The sequence below is a fragment of the Galeopterus variegatus genome, unplaced genomic scaffold, assembly GCF_000696425.1.
Source record: "Galeopterus variegatus unplaced genomic scaffold, G_variegatus-3.0.2 Scaffold1192, whole genome shotgun sequence".
Taxonomy (NCBI): Eukaryota; Metazoa; Chordata; class Mammalia; order Dermoptera; family Cynocephalidae; genus Galeopterus; species Galeopterus variegatus.
The window spans coordinates 192318-205000 of NW_007727303.1; the positions used below are offsets into that span (position 1 = coordinate 192318).

Sequence of the window (12683 nt, forward strand, 5' to 3'; positions counted from 1 at the left end):
TTTTATGGGAGTTCCCTTGGGGGCGACACCTCCAGTGGAGTGAGGAAAGCAGAAGGCAAAGGGAGCACTCCTCCTGTGACACGAGGTCTCAGTCACTCCCACAGAGAGCTCCGATGTTGAGATGACACTTCAGAGATATCCTGAGTTAATAGAAGGACCTTATAGTTTGCCAACCAAAAAGCCAACAAAGAAAAAACAGCAAGCCAACAAGTGAGTTAGCAGCCAGTGTGCTAGAAAGTCAGAATAAACAGAACACAAGCCCAGCCCAAAGAACTGTCACAGGAGACAGTTGACAACTTTAGCAGAAAAACCATTAGAGCACTTAAGGAGATTCACATGCAACATCCCTAGGGAAGCCAACAATTGCAGATTGGGTCTGCTAGGACCTGGCCTGGAACAGCACTAAACAGGACATTCAGCAATCCCTTTGCCCCATTTTCGGGTCTTGGAAAATTTTCTTTAAAAAGAAGAAAGAAAGAAAGAAAGAAATATAAATTAGGATGAATGAAATAAAATCAAGCACATTCATCATTATATTAACTATTAATAGATTGAATCTGTCATTAAAAGCAAAGACTGTCAGATAGTATAAAAACCTAATGCCAGCTATAAACTGTATACCTAAAAAATAGTACTTAATTCAAAGTTATTTTTTAAATGGTCAAAAGCAAAAAATTGGGAAAATAACTGTCAGGCAAATTTAGAAGGAGGCATGACTATATGAAAATCATAGATGGCATCATTTAAAGTGTTAATCTTTTCAGAAAATTTGATATGAATACAAGCTTGTGCAAAGGAGGAGACCTAAAACAGGCCAATTAGAACATTTCTCATTTGGTACAGACATTTACTTAAAAAAAAAAAAAAGAGTAGTTAAATACTCACAGTTAGATATGATTAAAAAAGAAACAGGGTAGGGAGCTATGGACTCAGCCACACCCCTTGACAATTGCAACCAGCCCAGCAACAGCCACCGAGCCCCCACAGGAAGTGCCCTGGGCTTCTGTGCCAGGTTGGTGGAGGGCTGAGGACCTCAGCCATACTCCCCCAACATCCACAACCAGCCCAACAATGACCACCAAGCTGCTGCCAGAAACCCCCTGGTCTCCCCTGTCAGAATGAGGGAAGTGCCACAGGCCTCAATCAAGCCCCCTCCCCCCGTTTCCTACTCCTCCCACCCTATTTCCTTCCCCCATTCCCTCTCCCCCTCCTTGCCAACTGCTCCACAACAATACCTTAGAATGTAAAAAAATAATAATATTAATAAATAAGTTAAAATAAAAAAACAAAAAAACAAATTATTTTTAAAAAAATAAAAAAAAAAGAAACGGAGAAAAGTAAAGAATATTTGGTTGACTCCTGATGGTCAGTCAGGTGGGTCAGTGAGTAATTAGGTTTTAAGAAAGGATCTTAATCCCATTAAAATTTGTCAGAAAATTTCCTAATTTTGTCAGGAATACATAATTCTTTTCAGAAACATATTTTGAGTCACCAGGTTTGGCACAATTTTCCTTTTACAGATATTAAAAGCAGTAATCAGAAAAAAGAGAGAAACATCAGGTAATAATAGCAAATACAATTTGTCTTACATTTTTATGAATCACAAAACAAAGAACCTAAATACGTTGTTTTTTAAAAGAAAATAAATGTATAGTGATCGACTTTGATATACAGTCATCGCTGGCATGCATGAGGAATTTGTTCCAGGACTCCCTGCAGATACCTGCAGATGCTCAAGTTCCCAATATAAAATGGTGTAGTATTTGCATAAATCCTATGCACATCCTCCTGCATACTTTAAATCATCTCTAGATTACTTCTAATACCTAAAGCAATGTAAATGCTACATAAATAGTTGTTATACTTTATTATCTCTATTTGTATTTTTATTGCTTTTCTGTACAATAGCAGTTGGTTGAATCTATGGATGCAGAGCCCACATACATGTAAGGCCAACTGTACTCTTTTTGGAACTGAAAAAATCTAGTAGAAAACAAAAACCGGTAAAGAAATGAGGAATGTAATAATTCAAACAATAAACTTGACATGAAAATTTTTCACTCTTTGAAGAGAAAATATGCATTTTTCATATACTCATGGAATATTTATAAACAATCATGTACACACATAAAGATGGAAGGCTTTAAGCTAAGTGTCATATGAAAAGACTGGAAAAGATATTTCTCAGACAGAACCATTTTATTCTGCCCTTCACAACAATCCCCAATAATAGATTAAGATCCCAAGAGCTAATGCAAAGGAAGAACACTAGAGATGAAAAAAAGAGACTTAAGAATTTTGTTTCGGTACTCTGCAAACTTCCAGCAGCTAAATTGAAGATGAGATCAGGCAGGGATGCTAATCAGTAATGGGTGTGGTGTATCCCAGAGAGAAGCTGACCTGTTCTTCACCAGTTCATCTGGAAATTTGAAGTTGATGGCCTCACCAGTCATTAGTTCCACATGGCATGAAAGAGAATTAGGACAGAATTGAGACAGGTGCAGAGAGTATCACTAACAGAATGGGCCCCCTGTAATGGCAGAGACTTGCTGTACAGTGCCATCGAACTATTGGAAAGAGTCCAAAAATTGGTTGAGAAAGGGAAAAATCAGGCATGTCTGCAGGGATCTCTCTGATGGGAGAAAAGGATTCTAAAGCAAAGGATGAGGAATGAACTGCCTGGCTAGGAAATATCTGATTTCATAGCATGGAAGAGAACACTACTGAGGGACAGTGAAATGAGTAACTTCTTAGTACCTCAGAGGATGCCAGCATAGAAAAAAGACAGATCAAGGCTGGTGAATGGATATCCCCTCCTAGCCGATGCCTTAATATTTGTGTAAGACTGCTTCCTACCACCAGCACTGCCAAAGGAGGTAATATAAAACCAAGAGAATAGGAATGGATGAAGAAAAAAACAATCCTAAATTTTGCTGAGTTTTCAAGATGACAAAATGGAGAAATAACTGAATTTACAAATGTCCATCTCCATTAATTTTTTCATATAGCGAAGAATGTTGTCTCAGAACCAGAAATAAAATAAAAAGAAAAAATTTTAAGTTATGTTTTACAGACCCTTACTTATGATTTATGATTCTACCTGCTACACCAAATTTCTACAAGATTTTCCACTCTTGTGCCCAGATTTCCATGGGGCTTGTAGTGTTTGTAATTTTGCCTCTATTCTAAAGAGAGATATATTTAAATCCAATTATATACAGGTACAGAGTTTCAAAAGAAATAAATGATCTTTAGTGTAAAATAATTTCAATATTCAAATAATACAAGTACCCAAAAGAGACTGTGCTCCTTTTAATTTTCTGCTCCAGCATCCTTACGAAATGACCTTCAATCCTTCTGCTCTCAAGAAGACTTCCAAAGCTTCAAACATCAGGCTGGCAATTCTGGCAGGTTAACTGGAAAGAACAAAGTCAAAAGAGCCATGTGTCACGGCAGTCAAGATCTTTGAATGAGCTCAGCAGCTTCCTCCCACATCTCGTTGACCAAAACTCTGTCACGTGACCCCTCCTAATTGCAAAAGACACAGGGAACTGTGTTACCTTGGATAAAATGAAAATTCTGTTACTAAGAACAGAAACAATGCATTTCAGATGCGCAACCAACAGACTCTAATAAAAGTCGCTTCAGAGGGATATAACTCAAAATGCATTACACTAAGGAGTAATTGTAAATAAAGTAAATGCCATATTTAGATTTTCCTTTACTTTTAGTCAATAAGTGCTAAAAATTTAACTTTAACTAAAACATGTAAATGCACATTCTTTTGCCAATCTTTTAGCCTATGGCCATGCCTTTCCCTAGAGTATGTGTCCACTGATTGTAGTTCTGCAATATCTTTCTTGTATTTTTAAACACCAATAACATAGTATCTCTATTTTCCAATTCTGGTTTCTTTAAAATGAAGGGATAACTTTGAAAAGAAAAAAAAATAACATAATGAGAGTGCTAAGTTCTAGATTTCCAGACTTTTTCCCATCTCTTCAGTTGTCTTTCCCATACTTAAATCAATAGCAATTTTTCAGCCAATTTTTATTGCTTGTTTTCCAAAATGTTCAAATTATTTTAATAAAAATAATACCTTTTTTATGCAAATTATTTGATTCACATATTAACTAAATTGCATAATTATAAGAGCAAATGGAAGCAACATGAAATCTGGCACACAACTCAGCCGAGGCTAGCAGAAAATATGCACATACTCTTACAAAGGACTAGCCTTCTAGCTACCCTCATTTTTCTTGCCCTGGGTATTAGTCAGGATATTTTATAGGGGAGATAGAAAGTGTTCATTAATCCATAAAGTCTGTAAATTGGTAGTTGGAGAAGAGAACTTTTATGTAGTTGTATTATTCACTTCTGTGCTAGGATTTAAGTCTTCATTTTGAAAAATGTGGGGTTAAGCACAGTGAATCTTCTTCTCCTATGAATAAATATTACTTAGTCTTTGAAAAGTGCTAAATACCCAAAGATATAAATTATTAGTTTCTAGACAAAAAAAAAAAATTAGACATGGTAAAGTAAGTCAGCTGAGGTATATACTTCAAGCAAAGAAGTGACAAATTTCTAGGAAATGTTAGACTGAAAGATTTTACTAATATTCAAATGCTTGCTTCTTATGTTACATGTTTACTTTTCTACAAATCTAGAAATTTACTATATTACGATCATTTAAGAAAATGATATGAACAATAAGTGATGTGTTCTGGTTAGAGTTTCAAAAACCTGCTTTCTATCAGCTTAAGCTCCTAAAGGGTTGACTTCTGGGGTCATTTTGTCAGCTAATGTTAACAATAGTGCTGAATTATATTTCAACCCCTGTAATGGATGGAAATAGCAAACATTTATATGCAGAATTATTGAATTTAGAGTTTCATAGATTTAAAGCAAAAAGGAGGACATTTGTGTAGTAAAGCAAATACACAGCAAGAAAGAAGGAGGTTTTGCTGGTTAACTCGTAAAATGTGAACCAAAACATAGAAATTCCTTTGTCTCCCGTCAGATTCCACAAATACTTAAGTGGTTACCATGAACCAAATATAAGGTGGTATTTCTTTCAGATTTCAACTCTGTGGTTTTTCTTGCCTTACTATGAACTGAGCATTAACCAGTTTCTCAAACTAGTAATTATTATTAACTGCTTTGCTACATGTTCACCTAATAACTGCACTACTGGTTTAATTTGTGTTATACATACCTCATTTCTCTTCTCCTATCTATTACACACAAATCCAAATAAACTTCACTTGCAGTCCCAATTAAAAATTGTTGGTTTTAATTTTCCAATTTTTAATGATGACACAGATGTTAATGGATAATTTAATTAATAGGACCTCATGTGTAGGTTGTTAATAGTTATAAAGTTTCTATTGGTTCTTCATTAAATCATAAAGCAGAAGTATTCTAACCCATTCTGAATAGGGAAAGTGGCCAGTGGCTCATTTGGGAAAGCATGGTGTTGATAACACCAAGGTCAAGAGTTCAGATCCCTGTACCAGCCAGCCACCAAAAAAAAGAAAGTATTTATTCCATAAATAGAGAAAGTAGATTTGGATATACTCACACACACTGTTTATTTCCTATTTGATTTAATTGTGGATTGATTAAATTTTGTCCCCAAAGTTCTAATTTATTAGAAGCTTAAATCTGTCTTGTAACTATTGAGGGTGGGAAATACTATTATGGTGATGGAAAAGTGAGACCTTGAAGATGCGATGAGGTTGCAGGACCATGTCATAGTGAATGGATTAATAATGGTGGTCAGGGGTGTGGTTCTGAGGGCTTTAAAAGAAGAACACATGAGAGGTTACTCCCTCTCTCTCTCTCTCTCTGCTCCACCATTTTCATAATGTGATATCCTGCTGTCACTTAAGTCACCACCAAAGAAAGACTTTACCAAATGTGTTCCCTGGACTTTGGACTTCCATCCTCTGAAACTGTAAGCAATGAATTTCATTTTCTTACAAAGTACCCAGTTCCAGGTAATCTGCTATAAGCAACAGAAATGGACTAAGACACTGATCATTCTCTAAACTAAAGGAAAAAAATTATTTTCAGCCTCCTACTGATTTATATTTACTATAATCTTCCAACTTTTATCCCATTCCTGTGCGGCTTAGTGACTCACATCAACTTTGGACTAAATATTATACTAGCTATCTAGATGTCTTAGTGTATATCCACAGGAGCTCACCTGGAGATGACTCAGGTATTGTAGTAGAACCAACCCATCAGTGTATCTGGAACACATTCTACCTAAGTAGGGCATCTAACCTCTGTCTGAGATCATTATATATAAGCCAGAATTGTAATGTGTGGATTTAAACTCACAACTTCCAATTCATAAACAAGTTTACTGTTAAGTGACAAGTATAACTCTTATACAATACAAAAAAATTAATAATTTTCTCACTTTGCATATGAAATTACCAAAGCAAGATGAGAAAAAATAGAAATGGAAAGTTATAGAAACAAGGTTTTCATTTATGCTAATAACTTGGAAACTACAACCTTGCATTTCCTGTCTTTAATACATTTTAGTCCCAACAGCATTCAACCAGCATTAATGAAAGGATTCCAAAGTTCATGAGCTCAGTATGTTCCTACATGAAAAGGAGGCTATCTGGTCAGAAAAAAAATGGATATAAAATACTCCCTACTTTGCAGAGAAAGCAGAAAGTGTGTTTCCTGTGGAGAACAAATGATATTAAAAGAACTCCAAAATAGACTGCATTCTGAGTTTTATACATGTTTTTCCTTGTGTGGCTAAAAGCCTGGTCTAAGGCATGGAGCACACACATCAAACTTATATATGAACTGTCAAGCTGCTACCAATCAGAAAAAGCCTACTTGTGATTTAGAGTATTAGGAATACTGCTTATGTTTTGCGTGAAAAAGTAGCCTACAACTTTTTACTGATTAAAGGAAATGACTTAGTTAAGCAAGTAATAAACTCCCAGTTTTTCAAAGTTCTTTTGAATAACAGACCCTTAATATTTGGAGGTGTTGGCATACTCTGCCAAAATATAAATAAATACCATTCATTTGGTATTATTAATTGTTTAAAACCACAAAGGAAGTAATCACGATAATAGTGAGACAGAATAAGTCTAGGCCTGTGAATCAAACTGACTCCATTTTCCCTGCAGAGAACATTTTGTGACTTTTCCACTCCTCAGTCATGAAGCCCTCCAGGGCACATCATTACTCCATGGCCTGCCCTGGTAAAATAGATAAGAGGGGAACAGATATTCACTGAGTTGCAAAACCCTTCCCCAAAGCTCATTTAGTAATTGTAAAGACTAAGTTACAAATTAACTTTAAGACCCCTTTAGGAATTCCCACAGGTGCACAGAGCTTTAAAGTGACCACTAGGATGACCCTCCTGGGGTGATGATAATGAACACTACCACCATCTTGGACCTACTGAGCAGGCACAAGTACCAAAGCCCTAACTGAGCATGTGCCCATGATACAACCAGGAAGAACAGAATGGTGGGGTCTAGCCTTCCTTTAGCTGTCCCCCTTATGCATAAGTCTATCTCCTCCTTTTAAAAGCATTGTTTGCTTTACTGCTCGGTACACTGTTCATTTCTATGACTTTGAAACCCAAGAGCCTAATCCAGTAACAATAGATTCTTAGTGTGTACCAAGAACTTGGCAATTGAACATCATACAACAAGTATTCACTTCACAGAGTCCCATTTATTTTGAAGATTTTTTTTTTTCCTTTGAGAATAAGGGGCAAGGAAGAGCATTTCAAAGCCTACCACACTCCCTGGGCACAATACAAGGATAAGGGTAAGCTTCACAGATGTTCATGGGTACTGGGCTTAATTCTCTGTTGTTGCCATCTTGAAATTCTTAATAATTTTTTTTAACAAGGGGCTCCACATTTTTATTTTGAACTGGACTCAACAAATTAGTAACTGGCCCTGACCAGGAGATTAGCTATGACTTAGGGGACATACTCTGAACTTCAGTTTGTCACCAGGATATAGATAAGCACGAGTCCTTCTCCATTCTGTTATTTCACATTCTTCATTAATGTTCTTGCTCTAATTTCACCCAGACCCCACTTTCTGGTTCACTTGCAGATCCTGGTCCTGTTTTAAAAAAGGCATATGAAAATTACAGATTTAGCAACTCTACATGATAAGCAAATTGATATAAAATTATCTTATATTACAAAATACATTTTGTGGAAAGGCCAAGTTAATGTCAATTGAGAAAAGTTTCACTTTTTAAAACCTAGAAAAGATGCAAATAAGAATGATAAGGTAAAGCATCAATTTCTCCCATGAAAGAAAAAATCACATATGATTATTAATATTTATACTAGAGGAATTGTAGCATTATGTTTAAATATCAAAAACATATTTGCCACTTCTCTGTAACAAACTTTGTAACTGCTTACAAAAGAAATCTTTTGAGGCATAATATATAATTAATTCTCAATAGTAGAAATTGCTTCAGTATAATAAAGCTTCAAACGCTTTGGAGCACCTGTTTCTCTGTATCCGGGGAAGGTTGCTTGTCAAAATCTGTTGCCTTTAAGCACCTTCAGAGCCAGAAAGAGCAGGTGATAATAAACCAACCCATGTCATAGTTGCAGGTGGCCATATTCTCAGATAAAGCAGATAACTTATCAGTGGTATAATGTCATGAATGCTCCATGCTCCTCACAACACTGATGCCTAAAATCCTGCCCCTAGTATAAAGCTGGTGGTCCAATAGCAGTTCTTCTGTTCCAGGTGCTATTCTAAAAGATTTATGTACACAATTCCTTCAGTCCTCTCATCAGTTAGAAACTGTTTTATACATGTGGAATCTGAGGCACAAAGACTTAAGTAATTTGCCTAAAATCACACAGTCGACAGCAGCAGAGTTGGTTTTCCAAAGTCTGCTCAAAAGTCTGTGCTGTTAACCAGTATATCTCACTGCCTCTCACACAGGATTTAATTCCTTCTGTTTTTGAAATTCCCATTCATTATGATGTAAATGATTTTGAACGAGGCTGCCCTGATCCATCATCAATAATTAAGAAGGGAAAAGAATGTGCGAGCCAGCTTGGGTGGTGGAAGAGAACAGCCGGTCAACAGAGACCTTGGATAAGGATCAATAATTAAGAAGGGAAAAGAATGTGCGAGCCAGCTTGGGTGGTGGAAGAGAACAGCCGGTTAACAGAGACCTTGGATAAGGATGGAAACAAGCAAGGAAAAGCAAACAGGATGAAGAGCGCGCCTTCTCTCTGCCTGCGACGATCATGCCAGAGGCTGGAGAACTCTAATTTGTTGTTTCCACCCACTCGAAAAAAGTTTCCAGATGCCCAGCCCAGTGAGATGGGGTTCATTATTGAGAGGATTTTATCATCAGTCAAAGAAACAAAAAATGGAAAACAAACAGAAAGCTGCCTAAACAGCTTCCAAAATAGAATAAAGATTGAAGGCAAGTAATCAATGTTAACAAAGTCAATATATTTCTATTAGTTAACCCCTAAATCCTATCCCAGCATTTATCACTGACAGCATTACAATAATACCCAAGTCAGGGCATTAACACCCTCAAGCTCCAACAGCCAGAAGGCAAAATTCATGTCATATTAATATTAATGTTCAAAATTCACTAGATTTTCATTCGTACCTATGATCCATACTGTTCTTTTTTTCTTTGTGGGAAAAAAGATCTTCCAAATAATTATGTATTCCTTGTAGAGTGCCATATGAAGAGGATATGGTCAGTATAATCACTAAATTCCAATTCCAGCTAACTCCTACTTTACAAGGGTACATCAAAAAATTTGTGGAAAAATTTAATTGAAAGGTAATATGAATCCTTCCATGAACTTTTTGAAGATGCTTCGTACATGATTTTTAAACTTATATACTAACTTTGACTTTCTGTTCATTGAGGACTCAGAAATTGAAATTATAATTTTTGAAGTGAAATGAATTATGTATTTATTCTTACAGGTCTTATTTCGAGGTCATGCCATCTTTTACTATATTCCTTAACAAAAAAGTCTTTTGATTTGGTTTCTTTGCTAGAAGTTCGAAGACTTATTTGTTCAATTTATTCAAATATTTATTGAGCATCTGCTTCACATCAGATACCTAGTAGATACTTGGGTACATTGAGGATCCCTGACCTGCTGAGTTTATGCACTAGCCACCAGGAAGTTGAACTTTAATTCCTTGACACAAGAGTTATTTCATATTATTTGCAAAACTTTCTTTTCTGTGGAGTTAAAATGTGTCTAGCTGCCATAACTGGTTTTATGGATTAATTAAATGCATAAATGACATAAATGCATCATATTTGCATCATTTCCTTAAGGGTACCGGGACCATAAAATCTAGTGGCAACTTAGTCAAGATTTCTGCAGAATAGATGTATAGGTTATCATACAACAAAGCAGAGTTGAAAATGAAGAAAATTTTTCCAAAAATATGTACTTGTATATGTATTTTTAAAGGTCCCAATGGTTGAACTAATTATAAACAGAATAGAAAATATTAATTGATGGAGTTTTGGCAAAGAAAGGTGGTTAACAAAAAGGAGGAATAATGTTCTATGTTAGCATTTCCTCAATCTTGTCCTTTGGCTTTAATGACTTTTGGCTATAAGTCACTGTATTTTTGCTTTAATGCTTTGGCTTCTCATTTTAAAACACTCATTGAGCTGTTGCTTCACCCCACCATTGTTTGCCCAGCTATTGTTATGTATATTCAAAATACACGTTGTTGGCAAATTCTAACCTCTAGCTAATTCTTCTCTTTCTTCTAGTGCTTTTCTTCTGTAAGCAAATATAGAAATCAGAAAATCAAATCAGTATTTTCCAGGTTTTTTTCAATGTTTATAAGAGGTACTGCAATAGGTTCTGTATACATAAAACAATTTATAGAATAAAAAGCATTTACCATTTTCACCCTTAAGAATCCAATATTCATTTCTAACAGTTGAAATAGATTATCAGTTTGACAGACACAAAAAGGTACAGCAACATAAAGGACACTAATTCCTGCGACAACCCCATATTTTAACAATTTCTTAGTAAACAGTGCCACCATGTGGTACTTTATTCTAAAACGAATTTCGGGATTCATTACACAATTGAACATTGCATTTAATAATACAGAATAATAAAAAATATTCTTCTTACAATTTAATGTTACAGAACCTATTGCAGTACCTCTTATAAACATTGAAAAAAACCTGGAAAATACTGATTTGATTTTCTGATTTCTATATTTGCTTACAGAAGAAAAGCACTAGAAGAAAGAAGAATTAGCTAGAGGTTAGAATTNATTGTTATGTATATTCAAAATACACGTTGTTGGCAAATTCTAACCTCTAGCTAATTCTTCTCTTTCTTCTAGTGCTTTTCTTCTGTAAGCAAATATAGAAATCAGAAAATCAAATCAGTGTTTTCCAGGTTTTTTTCAATGTTTATAAGAGGTACTGCAATAGGTTCTGTATACATAAAACAATTTATAGAATAAAAAGCATTTACCATTTCACCCTTAAGAATCCAATATTCATTTCTAACAGTTGAAATAGATTATCAGTTTGACAGACACAAAAAGGTACAGCAACATAAAGGACACTAATTCCTGCGACAACCCCATATTTTAACAATTTCTTAGTAAACAGTGCCACCATGTGGTACTTTATTCTAAAACGAATTTCGGGATTCATTACACAATTGAACATTGCATTTAATAATACAGAATAATAAAAAATATTCTTCTTACAATTTAATGTTACAGAAAACTTTATGGGCAATATTTACTAGAAATTATAAATATTCACTAAATGGCTTTTATATAAGTAAATTTTGTGTTCATTAAATAGTTTATACATATATAAACATTTTATAATTGTTTTACTTGTCTTCATGTGACAGAATTCTACTTGAAACCTTAAAATTACTTAAAATTATATCACTAAAAAACAAAACATGAAAAGTAGAAAACATAATGGTCAGGAGCATAAACTAGTTTTTTAAAACATTGATTTCAACTTGGTGTATAAAGACTATATGAAAATGTTTTTAAATGTATTTGAAAACATAATTATATTTTTGTTCAACTAATACATTGTGCTTTAGAAAAATATGTTTAATGTTAATTAGATTTGTTTTTTCCTTCTTTGTATTTCCAGTTTCACAAAGGATTTAAAATTGTAATGAAATTAACAGGCAAACTAGAATGGAATCTAGAAGGGTATATAATGTTTATTCTCATCTTCAGGGATAAAAATAAACAATTTTAAATAGCTCCAGGGAAGATAAATCACTATTTACCATTTTTATTTTGAAAATCCCTATTGATAGCCATCTTTTCTTATGCCCTGTACAACTCTGTCATTAGACCACTGAAAGAAGTTTCCTCTGAATTTGTCCTCACTGGTAATCAATAAATGATTCCCTAACTTCTATGAGTTCTTCCTCAGTTTATTCTTCCCCACTCAGTAATGATTAGTGTATTTCACCTAAATACACACAAAATGAACAATCTCTGTTCATAGGCATGACATAACTTTCTGAAGGATATTTTTTTTAAAAAGTGTGGTAAGAAGTTTGAAATAAAAAAATCTAACCTTTAAAAATTCAAATAAATACATTTTATTATATATATTATGTATGAATAGGAAATAAAAACATT

The 12683-nt window shown here is 34.6% G+C and overlaps 1 pseudogene; it reads left to right on the forward strand.

Moving 5' to 3' along the window:
• The first annotated feature begins 9158 nt into the window (after positions 1-9158).
• The window catches only part of LOC103592656, a 63614-nt pseudogene continuing 60089 nt past the window's right edge, over positions 9159-12683 (forward strand).